This window comes from Pogona vitticeps, chromosome 3 (assembly GCF_051106095.1).
Source record: "Pogona vitticeps strain Pit_001003342236 chromosome 3, PviZW2.1, whole genome shotgun sequence".
Lineage (NCBI taxonomy): Eukaryota > Metazoa > Chordata > Lepidosauria > Squamata > Agamidae > Pogona > Pogona vitticeps.
This window is the reverse complement of record NC_135785.1, coordinates 211,168,041-211,186,061: the sequence shown is the minus strand read 5'-3', so window position 1 is coordinate 211,186,061 and position 18,021 is coordinate 211,168,041. Positions and strand designations below refer to the sequence as shown.

At 37.6% G+C, this 18,021-nt stretch overlaps 1 protein-coding gene and 1 long non-coding RNA gene across 13 annotated transcripts in view; one reads left to right on the top strand and one right to left on the bottom strand.

The window, feature by feature from the left end:
• The window catches only part of USP25 (ubiquitin specific peptidase 25), a 412,805-nt gene extending 396,302 nt beyond the window's left edge, over positions 1–16,503 (top strand). For all 12 annotated transcript variants that reach the window (XM_078388974.1, XM_020785423.3, XM_078388967.1 and 9 more), the window contains one exon: positions 15,193–16,503. The gene's annotated coding sequence lies outside the window, so the exon portion shown is untranslated. The remainder of the gene's footprint in view (positions 1–15,192) is intronic.
• On the bottom strand, positions 7,072–15,252 carry LOC140705655 (uncharacterized). The gene is made up of 4 exons (XR_012085098.2): positions 15,118–15,252; positions 9,175–14,340; positions 7,749–7,805; positions 7,072–7,262 (listed from the first exon to the last, which is right to left on the bottom strand). It is a non-coding gene; the product is annotated as an uncharacterized LOC140705655 (long non-coding RNA).
• Positions 16,504–18,021: the final 1,518 nt, after the last annotated feature.

The following is an 18,021-nucleotide window of genomic DNA, read 5'->3' as shown; positions in this document are numbered from 1 at the left end:
TTAATCCACAAGACGATGGGTTTTTGCGATCGCTATTGCGCTTTGCAAAATGGTTTTTCCTATGGGCGATTTTTGCTAGACTATGTTTGGGTCCGTGCTTCGCAAGACTTTTTTTTTTTTAGACCGATGCTTTGCAAGACTTCCCCCCCCCCCCCCATTTTAGATTAGATTTCAATGAAATAGATTTCAATGCATTCCAATGGGGAACCGCGTTTTGCAAGACGATGTTTTCTATGGACAATTTTCGCAAGACAATGATTTTTTCCCCATTGGAACACATTAAATAGATTTCAATGCATTCCAAGGGGGAACTGTGTTTCGCAAGACAATGTTTTCATAAGACAGCGATTTTCGCAGAACGAATTAACATCGTCTTGTGAGGCACCACTGTAGAGATGAAGTGAATGGATGAACCAGTAGATGGTATGTTCTGACATGTACATGGAGAGAGAGAGAGAAATTAATAGATGGGAACATGCATTTGAATATCTGCTGCTTAATATGTAGGGGGCTGGGAGCGAGGAAAGGGAGAGGCCAAATGAATATCCTCAGTGGAGGGAGTAAAACAGTGAAAAGGAAAGAAAGTGGGATATACTGTTGCTTATTTGGCTAAGCTTTAACCAGATTCTAGCCATGGCACCAATTCCCCTTCACACTCTCCTTGGCCTGGATTCTGAGTTTTTTTAAAAAAATGTTATCTAGCCCTGTGGAAGCCGAGATATGAGGCAAAATCTGTTGTTAGTATTCTGCCCAATTATTTTGCAAGAATCAAGCCTGCTACTACCTTTTGGGGGCAGGGTTGGCTGAAGAATGAATTCACAGCTGTTCCTGAACTCACATTTTTGGGATTTAGAGATCTAACACTGCTGAGTGGCTTATCAGTCTCCACATTCTACCTGTACACTCTGTGTGTTGTCATGCTGGCTTCCAAGTGATTAATTGGGTACAATCGGTTTAAACTACAAATGGTAGAAAAAAGTAAGCATGTGTTAAGCGAAAGTAGTCAAGAGTGTGAAATAGTAGTTTTTGGGACTACATCTCCCAGAATTCCTAGCCTGCATGACAAGTTTTCCACACTCAGGTTGAAGATGTTTTATTTTCTGTCTTCCTGGGATGAGTAGCAGTTCTTATATTTTGTAACTGCATTTGCACTTTGTGTTTCATTGATAACCAGGACAGGGACGTTAAAGTGTGTTGGAGAAGAGTTGGGGAGGGAGAAACATTATAGGTTGTACTCCATCCTAATGGAGTAAGACTCATGGAATTCAATGGTATTTATCCTTTTGAGCAACATGTATACAATTGCACTTTTAATTGACTAGAAAAGTAAGGAATTTTACCTCGGATATATTCAGGGATAATTGATTCTCAAATCTCTTTCTTTAAAAAGGCCAGTTCTTGTCTCAGATGGTATTCTAGAGATGCATTGTTTAATTCTGCAAAAGCTAGTTTGGATCATTATTAATAATGCTTGATATTATTAAAGTGTTTTCAAGCATACAAACTACTTTGCCTACTTTCACTCACTAATCCTTACAGCTGCCCTAACTCGGAGCCATGTCACTATGATTTTTCCAATTTTGCAGATGGGATGGGAGCATAGCCACAATTAACTAATTATAGGTTCTGCATGTCATCATTGGAGCAGTAAGCTTATAACTGTGAATTATTTCGCTCACTTCAAAAAGATTGGCAATACTTTCTTAGTTGACCAGGTGGCACACACTCTGTTGGTCAGCAGAACTAGCTATGACTGTATGCATTTGGAAACTTTCCCCTCTGAAATAAGTGTTTACAATAGATTCTGTTCTAGTTTGAACTTCCTTTAACACATTCCTCTGACATACTGCAGTTCTTTCAGTTCCAGCTCTGAAACAGGCTCTTGCAACTCATTAGTATTGTTGTTATTATTTGTCATTTACATACACACTCTGTACATACTGTGGATATGCTACTTTTGCCTGGGATAGATAGCTTACCTACTGATAATAGATGCTCTCTCTCTCTGTCTCTCTCTCCTGATTATATGATAAATTTTCAAAATAATGATTTTGATTTCTCAAAACCATTATTTTGTGGCTTTAATGACCCCAAGCTTCATGGAATTCACACCTTGGGGAAAGCTGTACTAGTAAAATATCTGCATCTCTTCCCATGAAAGACACCAAAAGAAAAAAAGATTGTGAAGAAAAGAGGCGGGCCAGGATCCGGAGCAGCTGGCGCTGGCAGCGGATCTGGAGTGGGGTCTCGAGACACCTCCGTGCCTGGGATTCCCCCTTACGCCGCCACTTCCAGTTCCGCCACTGCCCACTGTTGTTGTTTTTTTTCTTCCTCAGTTTGGGCACTCGGGCCCAAAAAGTTTCACCATCACTGCTCTAGAGCCACAGGTTGTGCACTGTTGAATTACATGCAAAGACTTTTAAGAAAATCCATCCTGTTTCCTGGCCCGCCTCTTTTCTTCACAATCTTTTTTTCTTTTGGTGTCTTTCATGGGAAGAGACGCAGATATTTTACTAGTACAGCTTTCCCCAAGGTGTGAATTCCATGAAGCTTGGGGTCATTAAACCCACAAAATAATGGTTTTGAGAAATCAAAATCATTATTTTGAAAATTTATCATATAATCAGGAGAGAGAGAGAGAGAGAGACTTTGAAATAATATGCATCATATGCAATTGTATGTACTTGTATTTAGGGAACTAGAATGTGGCAGCCCTAAAAGACAAAGCAGAGAAGCTCCTGATATCTGTTAAGGTTATGAAGAGAGTTAGCAGGGGGGAAAGTTGAAAGAGCACCAGTGTGGAGGAAGAGAAGACCAATAAATGGGAAGAAAAAAGAATGAAAAGTTAGAGGAAAAGAGGAAAAAGCATGAAGAGCCCCTAAGAAGTAACTAACCCATGGAAACCTCTAAGAATAATGAATATTTTAATCTGAGGAAAGCTTTATACTTTCACACATGTATGTGTATCAGAATTCATGCATAAGGCACTGTAACTATGGTTTTAATATTCGAAAACATATCTAAACATGAGGCCCACTGCTACATTGTACCATGCCATGATATCTGCCTGAAATGTAATGATGGAAATTTTCTTTCTGATTCATGTACAAGCAGTTAGCACATATTCCCACTATTTTCCTCATACTACCATACTGGATGCAGGAAGGGATGCAGAAAATTTTGCCCCAGATACGAAAAATATCTGGCTGTAGTGCCAGAGGTTGAGAGTCCAGTCCCCCACTGTGCCTCCTTGACAGGGGCCAGTCTAGATTATCTGTAGGGTCCCTTCCAGTTCTGTAGTTATAAGTTTATTGTTGTGTTATTAAAGTTCAGCAGTGAATTGTGCTATTGAATTTGGGAGCAACTGCAGAAGAGTTAAGGCAAACATACTTGCCTTAAATGCATTGTACGGGTATACTGCTGAAAGTTGCCAGCCAATGAATGAAAGCTGCTTTCTTTAAATAGGAATTTCCCTGTTTGCTGCCAGAGTTTGGTGGCAAACTACTATGACATGCCAGTTGAATCAAAATGCTTACAAAATGTTTAATTCAAATAGAGGTTATCACTGCAGGCTGACAAGATAGTTTTTGAGGGGCTGTCCTGGAGGGCATTTAAATGGTCTTATGGTAAAATAGAGTCATGGACTAAGACTCAGGAGATCTGGGTTCAACTTTCTACTTGGGTATGGACATTCATGGTGGAGGTGGGGTGGAATTAGTAAAACCACTTCATAAATATTTCACTTACCTTAAAAGCCCTATTAGGTTTGCCACAAGTCAGTTCTGACTTGACACCATATCATACATACACCATCATCATCATCATCATCATCATCATCATCATGCAACCCATGGACTGAATGGTTCCTATCCCTTTTTAGAGATTTCTTCCCTCCTATCCTCTTCTGAAGTAGTACTTGTGGGGAACATGCAACTGTGAGTGCCTTCCAAAAAGCAGAATCCTGTTGTGTGAAGTTAATGCCAGTGCAAACTGGCTTTGGAAATAACTAATTTAAACTACTTGGAAGCTTCTAATTCTCTCCTTTTCAGGTTCTGAGGCTAGCCAGAGCTCATTTTTTCCCTAGGGAAGCCTTTGGGAGCATCCGGGTAGGGAAAAGAGGCTGTAATAGTCAAGAATTGTCACTGTATTGCCACTAGCAATCCTGATCCCAGTGATGGTAATCTGGCTGTGATTGTTTTTAATATTAAAGTGAGTCCCTAATTCTGAGGCTCCCAAAGGCTTCCACAGGGCTAAAAGGACCCTCAGAACCTGAAAGGGGGGGGGATAGATTTCAATTAATTTCATTTATTTCCAGCATCAGTGTGGTTTATACCGACATAACTTTATGCAACAGGATTTTGTCAAGTATGTTGCGGTGGTGAAAACTCTCAGGAACTTTTAGGATTAAACAAAAATGACAGCTGTGTTTTCTTTCTGTAAAAGGCCAATTATAAATTTCTGTATTTGAAGAGCTTCCAAAATTGACCCAAAGAGGGCTGGTTTCTGATGTTGTAGGTAGATTCTGCAGGTATCGAGGCTGATCTTCACTGTATTTGAATTTATTTAAAGAGCTTTTCTGGTTAACTTTGATCCTTAGTGATTTCTCCAGATGCACAGAAGTGAACAATGTAAAAATCTTGCTGCTTCAGCAGAACAGAATCCAGCTGGCAGGGAAGTGAATCTGCAAGTCATTGGTTACAGCTGTGTTTCGATTTATGTGATGGTTGAAAAAATAAATTACTAGATTAAATGGCTAAAAGAAGACTCTTTGTTTAGCCCTTGTGTAGGGAATGTGCTTGTGGCCCTGTTTTATACACAACCTTTGCAAAGTAAGCTGGACAAATCATCTTACTTAAAACCTCTCCAAAATCTTGTGTATTCCATTTTATTTCTACACAAGAAGCTGTATGTTTTAGGACGCTGTTTTCAGTGTGCCAGTGTTTCAAAAGTCCTCCACCTTTGAGAGTATCAGTATACTTTCTGTCTTATTGGCTCTTGTAGTTTATCATCCTCAGGCAGTTTTCTTTAGTTCAACTCTAAAATGTGATACAATGTACCTTTTGAAATACCTGGAATTGCACAATTAATATCAGTCTCATACCTGCAGAATCTACCTAAAATATCAGGATGGTATTTACACCATCCTAATAACCTTTTAATGGCGGTCTGTTCCAGACAGGTATTGCACACACTTTCACTTTGCATCAAAAAGTTCTGCCAGTTGTAGGTTTGATGTACCTAAGGACGGCTTGGCCACATGCTGCAAACATTTGACATTGTAGGCAGATAGAGCCAAATGTTTGCAGCATGTGCCAGGAAACAATGGTTGGAGTCTTGTTGTTTAGTGTAAGCAATTTGCAACTTTTATACTGTTCTTCCCTGGTAAATATGCCAGTGCACGCTTCTCACCCTGTGATTCTCAGGGCATGAATGACATGCCTCTGAGAATCACAGCAGGGATGACTTGTTTACCAAGGAGGAACTGCCCAAAACGTACACTGAGCAAAAGGATTTCATCCACTATTGTGGATACATGGGGTCATCAAATAATAAAGAAATACTACTGTACACACTATGACTATGAAATCTTATTTATGTCTGACTCAAGATAATCTATAATTTTATCAGTTGAGACAGGATTTCATCAATCAGTGGGCTTGTCTATACACAGTATTAGGAGTGAGCTGAACAGGGTCGGTAGGAGGTCCAGTATGTCACTTGGAGCCATCTTTAAGTGAACCTATTTGGTCCATTGCAGCCTTCTAATTTGCCAATACAGTGAAGTAACTTAAGAAGAGAATCCCTTCATGATATCTGCAGATTAATCAGTTCCTCAGCTCCATGGAGTGATTGAGGAAGTGAAAACAAGTGTCCATAAGGACAGTGAATATTTGCTGCATCATGTTAAACACCTAAAAGACAAATGGAAGGCAAATGTGTATTAAGGCTGTCATTTTGCCAGCTGTCAAAATACGTATTTGCTTTCCTTAGTCTTTTAGGTCTTTATAGGGATGCAGCAAATATTCACTGCCCTAATACATGCTTTAACAAATAAATAAACCACCTTCTTGGCCTCTCAACCTAGCCGAGGAAGTGTTTATTTGCCAGTATGATGAAATGGCTCAATTCTTAAGCCACTTCACAATATTGACAAATTAGAGGATGACTCACTTTTGGTTCATTTCCAGTGATCACACATGCTGGAAACAAACCAAAACAGAGCAATTCTACCTACACCAAAAAAGTAGAAGCTCCAGACAGGGGCCAGAAAGGTGCAGGTAGGAATGCTCAGAGGATGAGTTGGTTCATCCCAGAATTATAAGGAGCAAATCAACTGATCCCCACAGCAGTCCAAACTGTAAGTCGAATATCTGTCTGATCACACCCCTAGTCATTCCTACTCTTTTGAAAGTTATACTGCTCTAAATTGTTTTGTTTCTATAAGCAACATATGCATAGACTAAGATATCAAAAGGGTATAGAAAGGTCCACCATATCTAACAGCCCTTAAAGTATCTGTGTACTGAGTTGTAAACGGAGCATCATCATGTTATGAATATTCATTTAACTTAATTATGGCTTTGGAAAACTGAAGCGTATTGAAACAGATCTGCATAATTTGCAGCACTGTACTTTTTAGTGTAGCAATATAGAGTACAACAGATTGTATTCACAAATGATCAATTTGGTGCTATTTTGTAACAGTGCATGAAGGCAGTCTCGTCTCATTGTGATAAAACTGACAGTGGCTGGGGTTGATTTGATTTACATTTTGATCAGTAAGGCATATTTTCAAAATAAGTGCCCAAATAAATATTGAAAATGATGGTTGTAATTATATGTTGTAACTGTTATTCTATCAAACCTAATTATTTCTCAAAGCACATTTCATGCTGCAGTTTTCCAAAGGGTGACCTTTATTCTTGATTAACACTTGCAAAATGCTGACAATAAAAAGATTTTAATACCAGCTCTGGAGTCCTATTCCAAGTAAAAAATGAAATCCAGAGAGCTGGCCAATTTCCACTGTAAACCACACTCAGAAAGACCAAAGAAGCACTTAAAACATTGTTAATGGAATATTTCCCCTTTTATTTTCCTCAGCAGCATTATTACGTTCAGACAGAAAACTACAGAGATGCAGAATAAATAACCATAATATATCGAAAGCAGACAAAGGTGTGATTGATCTGTCTGGAATTGGCAGACTCTTTCGCTGTGTCAGGCTGTTTTCTTGATCAATGAAGGTATAGCCTTTGACCCTTAAAATCAATGGAATTGATTGAGAGGGAAAAGAGAGTAAACCATGAGAATGCAGGATGGGATTTAACCTTTGCTGTGTAGAAAGTTTTAAAATATTACTCTTATGCATATACTTAATAACCAAACCTTTACTATGATTGTTTAAAACATTGCTTTGGTCCTAAGAAAGAAATTGACACTTCTTAAAGAACTACACAATATCATTGTTAATATTTCTGTGTAGTTCCACTTTTACAAAGCGTTACGTGTGAACAATTCACACATAAAACCCACCAATTATATTTGGAAATGCAGGTTTTTTAGAAAGCTGATGCATTATAATATCCTGTGCTTCCTTCAGGCTAGTGAAGTACCTTCTTAGCTGTAGCTACAGCCACTATCCCAAATGATTCATGTATAGCATCAACTCTATGAACATTGTGAATGGGAAAATATATACATGAGAAAATATATATGTGAGGCATGAAAGTTTGTTGAACTATTACCTGTGGTTCTCAGAAAGTACCATAAAGGACTTCTTTTAATACATTCAGGTTAGAGCTCTAAAGGGATAAAAGAATAGTATCACAATTTATGAATACTGCATATTTTGTGAAACAGATATATGTAGTGGCTAAACAAAGTATTCATAATAATAACAGTTTTAAGAAATACTTCAGTGGATTATTTCTAAACTCATCAAGTAATTTCTTAATAGCCCTTTTTATCATGTCTATGTTGTATATTTTCTGTGCTGTTTCTTCAGAGTCTATCAAGCTGACATTAATTATTTAATGTTTACATATACATTTGTAAAAAACATCTGTACAAAAATTCAACATGAGCACAAAGTTTCAACAAAGCAGACTCCTTTGAAATTTAAACAGTGAAGGCATTTTGTGGGTGAGCGGAGTAAACTGCTTTGCAATTAATGGATCTGTTTAACCTGCTCAAGAATGAGCAGAGTGATATTTGAAGTAATTTAAAATATATTCATTGCAGCTGTTTGAACTGGAAAAAAACAAAATAAATGGATCTTCTTGCATGAAATCTCCCCATCACCACCACTGTAACAACAAGCCCAGGAAATGTTAGAACATAGAATATCTGAATAATTGTTAGGTATTTTTTATTTCCACAATTCAACCTGAATCAAGTGAAAGTGATACATGATCCAGAACTATTCAGCTTCCTATGGTAATGATATAAAAATCAGCAAAAATCAGGAAAAAGGTAGAAAAGGGGTGAGAACAGGTAATGAAATAAATCATATATTTTTTCTACATCTGACCAATCTGTAATTTTGGAGCATTTATATCTTCTTTAGAGCAATAATAGATTTAAGGAAGAATAATTTTTTTAAAAAGACGATATTTGTATGCACAACTATTGTTTCATTCTTTATCCACTTACCTGGGATTAACCTTCATTGAACTGAGAGGGAATTACTACAATGTAAACATGTATTGGCTGTACTGTAACTTTTTAAAAATTTGAAACCTTAAAGTTGGTACTAATAAAAGTGCTAGAGGCTATAATTGCCAATAATTCACAGTGTTTTATGCACACACTTAGAAGGAGACTAGTAAAAGGAAGTATTAAGAACCTAGGATGTATTTCTCGCTATCATTTATACTGTGCCATGCCTTAAGCATTGATACCAAAATCCAAAGCCTTAACATTTTTTCGTGTCCATCTTTAAAAATGTAACCTGGATCTACACAATAATGCATTTCTCATGCTTTCCTTTTCTTGATAAGGTAGTTAATTTTTTTTTCAAAATTAAAAAGGAAGGAAGGAAAACCATGCATTCTGTATAATCTTCAAACTGAAAAGCAAACCCAGCAGTACATTTATTCTGGTATGAAGCTGCCTTCTTCTAAGGCTTCACCACTTCTATTTCCTGGACCTAAAGAATGGCTGGAATATCACCTTTGTTTTGGTTGCCGCGGTGTCGCTGCTTCTTCTTTTGCCTCTTATTGTGGAAACTGTGTGTTTCTAGTCAGGAATCAAGTGCTGTCCCCTTGTGGTTGTTGAGAACAATTTTAAGCTTTCCGCGTGTTACACTGTTCAACAAGCTGAATAATGTGCCTGTTAAGTTCTTCGTCATCCTTCTCAACTTCATACCTGGCCGGCTAAAAATGCCATTACTTTTCCCTTTAAAAATAAACAGAGAGAGTTCTAATAAGGGGGAGCAAAAGTTGTTTCTGTGTGTCTCCTTAAATTGTCAATAGAACTCTTATTGGAGAAGATGTGAAACTGAGCTGAGCTGGGACTTTTGGGCTGGCAGTTTACGTGGAAGAGACTGATTTATAATCAAGAAATGAATGTGGTCCAAAGTAAATAAATATTTTCAAAGCACCAGGTTTTCTTGTTACTGTGCATGAAAACGGCAGAGATTTTTGCCACGGGCCTACACATTTATATAATCCTATTTATTATCAATGGAGCCATAAAAACACTTTTTTCCCAATTTATCAGATGATTCTAGCCATGCTTATTCATACGTAAGTAAAGACCTATTAAAATAAACAGAATTAGGTCCGCACCAAAATTGTGCATTGGTTTGTAGCTGGTTTCTAACAAAGTATAATCTCCATATAAGGCAGAGCTCAAGGACAGCATATCTAATAAACATATAAAAATATGTGTACAGTATTTGCCATCCTTGAATCCTATTATTTCAGAAAATTCATCTCGCTCAGGTTGCAGTCCTCTGCCCACATTTGAGAATGGGGTTCTTAAGACCTAGTAGCATTAACCCTCATGATACCAGTCGGCTTCCAGTGGTACAACAGAATATGATTCTCCTTACTTCCCTCAGTGGTACTTTGCAGTTTCCAGGGGGTTTCTCGCCCTCCAGAGTGGATTTTGACAGTATGTGGGAAAAGTTGGAATTCTCACATAAATCTGGCCAGTTCTGCTGATAGAAGCCATTTCAGTAGTGGAATATCACCAGTGGCTTCAAGGCAGTGGGATGCACTTGTTGAGTAAACATGAATAGATTTCAGCAGTCAGTTTGCTTAGGCCTTAATAACATTAGCCACAATGCAGAGAAAGTTAAATGCAGTAAAGCCTCTCTGGAATAATCCAATGGGACAATCATACAATGGAATACTTATGTCTTTTAATGATTTTCAGACATGCTTAATTTTCTCTGGATTATGTCCAAATGCCATTTACTAATCCATCTCAGTGTCCTCTTTAGTGTCCATGCTAGCTGGGGTATTCTAGGTATTGTAGTCAAGAAAAGTAACTCTTTGTTTCCCCCCCTAGCCCTATATACAAATAAAAATATATGTTATTCAACTCAGTGCCAGTGCCACACTGCACATAGGTTCGTAGAGCATATCAGAACCCAGATAGAACCTCTAGTTCCTTGTGGGTGTGTATTTTACATCATATCCCTTCAGCTACAGTTTCTTAAGGGAGGGTTAATTAAGAGAAAATACAGAGTTGGAGAGAGAGACATGGAATTTTGTATTAAACAGAGATAATGAAAACATATTAATTCTAATAGTAATCTAGATGTATATACAGTATGTACCATATTTGAGATTTGGTATTCCCTTGAACAATATAACAGTTACAACAGAAGTGTGATAAAAGTATAAATGCATTGATGATGATGATGATGATGATGATGATGATGATGATGATGATGATGATGATGATGATGATGATGATGATGATGCCTAAGATTATTTCCCCCTACATCAAGGTTGAAAAGGAAATGTGGAGGTGATGTGTTAAGTTTTCAGTAATAATCTAAAGCATTTTTTCTCTATAGAGATTGTTAGAATATATGTTATACTCACCAAGGAAATGGTAGGATGTGTGTGTGTGTGTGTGTGTGTGTGTGTGTGTGTGTGTGTGTTTGTTTGTTTGTTTGTTTGTTTGTTTGTTTGTTGTGAAAGGAATGTTCAAATTTCAAAACTGCTGTTATTTACTATGTTCCTTGCAGTATTTAGACAGATAAGCTATAACTTTAAAATTTAATATATCCCCAAAAGATCAATATTTTTAAAGAGGCTGCTTAACCAAACACACTTGGGTAGGAGATGTAAGTGATCATGTGCTCAAATTCCTCTGGAAAATAGGTAAGGAGAACTATTTTATCCATGTTCAGTAGAGAGCACTGTCTGGCTGAAGTCTAATTTGCAAGTTCCTTCATATTTGTGATCTTGAAAGAAATTGCCTGTGGAATGCTAACTGGCAGTATTTTTTTTACCCACCCTGCCTGTGCCATAATCATATAGCTCTATATGTAAAACACAAATATTGAGTGTATATAAAATCTCACATGAGAAAGAATTCTCTAAGCCAACAGCCTGTTTGCTAATCCTTAAATTCAGCAATACTGAAAATCCAGGACCCCCACCCCTGCAATACTCATAGTTCTCTTTATAAAGGAAGGTGACTAAACACTTAGAGATGTCCAGGGGTTAATGATTAGGAAAGTGAAATCAGGAAGGACCTTAAACCCAGGTCTCTGGCAGTTGTAATTGAGCTGATTGATTACGACATCTCAGCTATTGATTTAATCTTGTCTACATTTCCTACCGGCCCCAAAGGTGTTTCCAAATGTAGCCTTAGCACTTGAACCTGGATATTTCTCAAATCACCTCCTGAAAATAAAATTGCAAAATGTTCAACTATATATTACTTTGCATATGTATTTTTAAATAACTTTTTAAATTGAAATACCTATGGGGTACCTACTATTTTTAACCTTTGATCAGACAACAATTAGAGAAAGACATATGACGTGACAGACGATGCTAAAAGAAGACCAAAATGAAAGACAACTGGTATTTTACATCTCGTTTCTCATCTGCAAAGTTGCCAAATGCCATATAGAAAACAAAGGGTTCAAAAAGCTGGCCTATTTGGTAGACTATTGTTTGCATGTGCAAGCTCAGTTATAGAAAGAGAAGAGCATTTCCTTAGCCTGTCATCCATAGACAGGCAGCACTGTACATTAATTTACCCAGGGTATTGTGGCAACTCTACAGAAAAATAACAGAAACAGTAGATGGAATAGCTGAAGTAAATAAATAAATTGTTGAATTCTAAGAAAAAAGAGCTCCACAGCTCTTTGCTATGCGTGCTTAAAGTATGTCTCACTGTTTTCAGAAGCACTTACTCCCTAGTAAGTGTATTTATATGTAACAGAATCCAGTAGAACTTAATTCTAAGTGATTATGCCTGGGATTCCCAGGTAACAGATGACGACCAATCTAATAACATATATTTGTTGTAAGTCGTGCTGTATGTGTCTTTTATTTTTGTCTTTAAATTGAATGCCCTGATCTTTTCATTTTTATTGGTTTCCAAAATCTGATTTTAGCCCTGTTTTTGTTGTATTAACAGCTAGCATTCTTTCACTCCGTGTCAGGATTTTGGCTCATTGTATCAATTTGAGATATTTTGTAGTATTGCTTTTGTCCCCCTTTTGAAGATACAGTACTTTAATTACTTCTTAACTGCCTATCTTTTGTGAATTGTTGAAATTTGTAATTCTATTAATAGACTGAGGAGTGTGGGAGTGGTTACCTTTAATAGACACATTTGCTATTTTCCTCTGTTACAGTTGTTTATATTTTTGGTATTCATGATGGTTGTTCCTCTTGAATTGCCAAGTGCTTGCCTTACTTAGTATTGCAGTGTTGCACTGAATGATGGAACCTATCTGTATGCTGGAAAGGGGAGTGAGAACTGAAATTTTCATTTTGAGAAAAGAGTAACACTCTGCTTCATACATTAAAAAGCTGGTTATTTCAAATCAGGTATCTCTTCCTCAATGAAAAAAATGTTTCTCTCACATCCTCTCTCTCACACACAAACATATGCACATTAGCCCAGAGAGTTATTTCTATCATTCAACACAGTATTAAACACAAAGGAACAAACTAAAGCAGATTAGAAAACTGCACTTTACGAAACTAGCACACACCTGTGTTTCAACCAGCAAAGCTTTCGCTGAGATTTACATGATATGCAGTGTGTCTTTGTCCAGTGACTCAGTCTTTATGTGTATGGATAGATGAACAGAGACAGGCAGGCTGACAGACAGACAAATAATGCTCAAAGCATGTACCAGGGTGCAAAAATGCTGCTATCATACATTATAGCTGTTCTTTTGTTCCCCCCCCAAGACAGAAAAATGCACATACACACACACACTTTCGTTCTCTCATTCACCACACATATATTGTTTTAGGAAGATAGTTACAATTTTTAAAGCCAACTTTTTATTATTTATCATCATTATCATCATCACATGAATGGCTCAAAACCAGGCAATAATTTGGAAAAAAAGCAGCGTTCCTATGATGCAACTGTCTAACTATTTAAAAAAGAATAAAATTTTTATTACAAGAAGATTCTTATCAACATTAACATTACTAATTTTCCCCATTAGTTCCTCCCCCACCCCATCTGTACTGCCCAGAATAAAAGGTTTCAAACTTGTAGCCTGGGAGAGGTCGCTCGTGTATACCAAGGAATCCTTTCCACTCATGAATTCAGCACAAAAAAAGGGGGGAGTAGGTGAAGAAGGCGTAGAATAAATTCTAAGTCTGTTAAAGAATTGCTGGCATTATTTCTCCCTACATCACGTGTGTGAGAGAGAGCCGGGATTCTGCTCTTTCTGAAGCAGAAGACTGGGGATGTACATCTGTGCAGAGCCTTGTTTTCACAACTGCATTTGGAGATCTGTCTTATTGATTAGGGGGAGAAAGGGGGTGGGAATAGAAGGGTGAGGTGAGGGGAGGACCAGCAGGCTACTGGCTTATTGCAGCTCAAGACATTTTCTTCCGGAAAGATGTCAAACAACTGAGATACAGCTCCAGAGGAAGTAGAAAGGTGGAAAAATAAAGAAGAGGGACCCCTTAGAAGAAATTGAAGGCATTTCTTATGAATATTCCTTGGGCTTCTTCTTTTTTCTTTTCTTTTTTTTTTCATTTTTTCTTTTTGGTCCTTTCTTCTTCTTCTTCCAACATCTGACCTGCAAAGGCTGAAGTCACAGCGTCAGGCAAATGCTGCAGTCCAGTAGGTCTGACAGAAGTGTTGCGGGGAGGGGGGAAGAGGGGGGTGCTGGAGAGAAAGAGAGATTGAGTTAATGTTAATGATGAGTGCAGTGAAAATTCCAGCCGATGCCACCCAACCTCCACATGCAACATCTCTGAGTCAGCATCCGTTGTTTTGCCTTGCCTTTGTGTGTGTGTGTGTGTCTCTGTGTGTGTCTGACTATGTGTGTGCGTCTGTCTGAGTGTGTGTAAGTGAGCATGTCTGTCTGAGTGTGTGCGCGCGCATATTCATGGGAGGTAAAACCCAGTCAGTCAGTGAGAAGCAAAGGTGCGTCGGAGAGCAGCTAGAAATCTGACTGATTTCCATCTACTGAGCATCAGATGTATTCCCTCAGGAGGATGGGTCTATGAGTGTGGGGGGTGTAATTATGTTAATGTCGTGTATTTATGGAGGAACTAGTTTTTTTCTTCCTAATTATTTGTTTGGAAGCTACGGTCAAAAATTATTTTGGAAATCCATACTACAGTTATAACAAAAAGCATGTGTTTATCTTCTTCTTGAAGAAATGTTTAGAAATTATGGTGCTGGTGGTGCTTTGCTTTAACTGTTTCATGCCTGAGGCATAACCATTTGAACTGTAATGCAGAGCAAACGACAAAGGAACCATTTGATTGTGACATGATAGCCTTTCCTCCACCAACATTTTTAAAGTTATCCAACATTTTGTATGGAATCCAAAGTAGCATTGTGTTGAAATAGGGTGGGGGTGGGGGTAAGGGATCCAACAGGGAGAAGGGGAGGGATCATTTGAAAATATTTTCTCTTGTTTATTTTTCTGTATACCTTGACAACTTGTTCTCCAGCAAATTATTTTGATTACTTGTATTTTTCTCTCTCCACCTTTCTTCCCTTTTGAAGCTGAACTGCATCACGAAGACATGAATGAATTATAGACACAAGACTCCACTTCAGTGGTCAGGAGCTTTGGGGCTGCTGATTCTTTGGCTCTGGGTTCTTCTTCCGAACGTCATGGATCTGTTCCTAAAGTAGACATTTTCTTTGCCATTCCACAAATGAAGCGAAATGTCAATGGAGAAAAAGAATGTGAATCTTTTCAGTGTTGTGGTTATGTTATTAAAAGACTTGGACCTTAAAAAAATGATTGCAGGGGGGTGGTCTCCCTCCCACCCCAGAACTGTGTGAAGAATGGTTTTTATGAAAGTTACAATGCAGTTCAAATGGCCTGGCACAAGGAGTAACAAGCTGCTAAAAGGCTCTGTATTCTGCAGTTTAGGGAGGGAAAAACAGATCTGCATTCAGGAAGCAGAGGCTTTTTCTGTACTGGTCTGCAGATAAAAACTCAATATGGGAATAAGGAAGGGAGGGGGTTTAAATGATGCCCAAAGGGCATTCTAACTCTAGAATGGCTTTCAAATGCAGACTATATTAAGGCCCACTATAATAATGTTGCTCGAATATAATGCTGAAATGTTTAATCTATGCTTAAGTCCCTGGAAGAAAATTGTATGAAAGTCTGCTTCAAGCCAATTTTAACATGTATTTAGCTTCCTCTTCTTACTTCTTTTGCATGCACAACTTTGGAAACCTTGTACATTGTAGGTTATTCAAAAATCTTAGTAATTTTGCTCATTCTACAGAAAGTCTATTTTGACAGTATTACTGCAGCCTATTTGCATTCTATCTTCCAAACCTACCGAAAGAGCTGTTCTCTAAAACCGCATCAAAATATATTGTCATTAATAGAAGAAGAATTCGACTGGATCTTATCGGACTTTTCCTAGTCCCTGAGACCCTAACTTGTGAGGTTTTTTAGTAACAATCACAAGTCAGGCTCTTGGGACCTAGGCGGAGGGGAACCAGCAGCTTTGGACTTTATTGATTAACTTATCTGCAATATTAACAGGACAAAAAGATATTTGCATATAGAGGTGCCATATGAAATGGCAATTGCATGCTTTGGCCTGCAAAGTAATGCATTGTGCATGATTTTGATGGTGGTATGTGTTTCATAGGTGTGTTTTCATGTACCTGTAGTATACTGTTACAATGCAGTCCTCAACATGACTACTCAGAAATAAATTGCAGTAAGTTTCATGGGACTTACTCCCATGTTGCTGTATATAGACTTGCAGCCTCATTGTTATGAATTAATGTAAGAGATTGATCCAAGTTTGGCAGAATAAAATTGTGTTATTGTTTAATAATGAAGCTGTCGTGGATTTGTATATCATTTCCATTCTGAGGCCTAGGGAAAAGTTTTCCTTCTTTGTTTTTCCCCCATATGAACAGTTCTCTTTTGTGTAATTTTGTTCAATGCTTACACCTTGCACATTCTCTGTCTCTAGCATCACACATTTAACATGAAGCTAATTTCAAATGCATTGCGTTTTATTGCCATTAGTTTACATTTTACCCTATTTTGAGTACAGACTATATTGCTAGTCTCTGCTTTTTCATCCTTCGATTGTCCTTTCCCAATTGTCATTCATTAAATGAATGGGCCCTAACATCATGATACCACCAAGGAGAACTATTCAGCAACCTGATGTTAGGATATACAAACACAGTTATTTCACAATTTGTATCAAAACTGTAGTTAAAATTACTAAGTCTGATGTTATTTATAGACATTCTACTTTGTTTTCTGTACAATCTGTATGCCTTCCTCAGCCTTCTGTACATTACATCAGTTTCCCTATCATCTATTGTGAAAAATTCAGATATTGCAAACTGAAACAAAGGCTTCACTTATCACAATGTTCAAAGAATTCTCTGTTTTATTTGATATTTTGGCAATAGCAGGATTTTCCCCAGCATATGTGGGAGGAACTGTTAACAATGTCAGCATCAACAGAATCGTGACAATGCATTCTTATATTTCAGAATGACTCGGTCGTTTGTTGGTTTGGTTTTTTTTTTAATAGACTCCCAAAAATATTACAAATAGAGTGCTGAAGGTGTTGTGCATTATAAAAAAGTAACTAAATGTTTACAAAATAGTTCTACCACATGCTTATGTTCTTGATCAAACAATACAAATAACAACGTCTTGTTAACGTAGCTGCAGCTTCAAGGTTTGTAAATAAGTACCTTAAACATCCAACCAGGAAGAGAGAGAACTTGACTTCAGAGACAGATTTGGATGTGTCCTGGAGAGGATCACTTGAGCAGCTGAGTACTTTGTAAATATTAAAAATAAAGATTAAAAAGATTAAAAAGGGAGCAGAGCTTGATACAAACACTGTTCCTCCCTCAGACCGGAACCCCAAAGGGAAAGGTGAATCAGCCTGGGGTCATTCCGCTAACTGTAGTTTTCAACAATACAAATATATTGATCTTAAGTTCAAATAATGCAAAGATAATGGTCAAATTAATGAAGACTGTCTATATAAAATAAGATAGATGGAAGGATGACACTATATGTGTGTGTGTTTGTGTGTGTTCATTTGATAATACCTTATAAAAGCATAAGAACAGTTTATAAATAAGATTGCAATTATCCTGCAAATGCTTTAGTGTCAAAATTATCCCTGCTATCTTTGACATAATACATCAGCATAAACTGAATATTAGCCACAGCCATATTGGAGTTAACAAAAGCTTCAGATTAGAGATGGGCATATTCGTATTTATATACAAATACAAATATCCCAGACGCAGCTGGACCTAACGATGGTCCGGCACCCGGGACCAGACTGTTCACTCACTCATTCTTCCTCAGTGTTG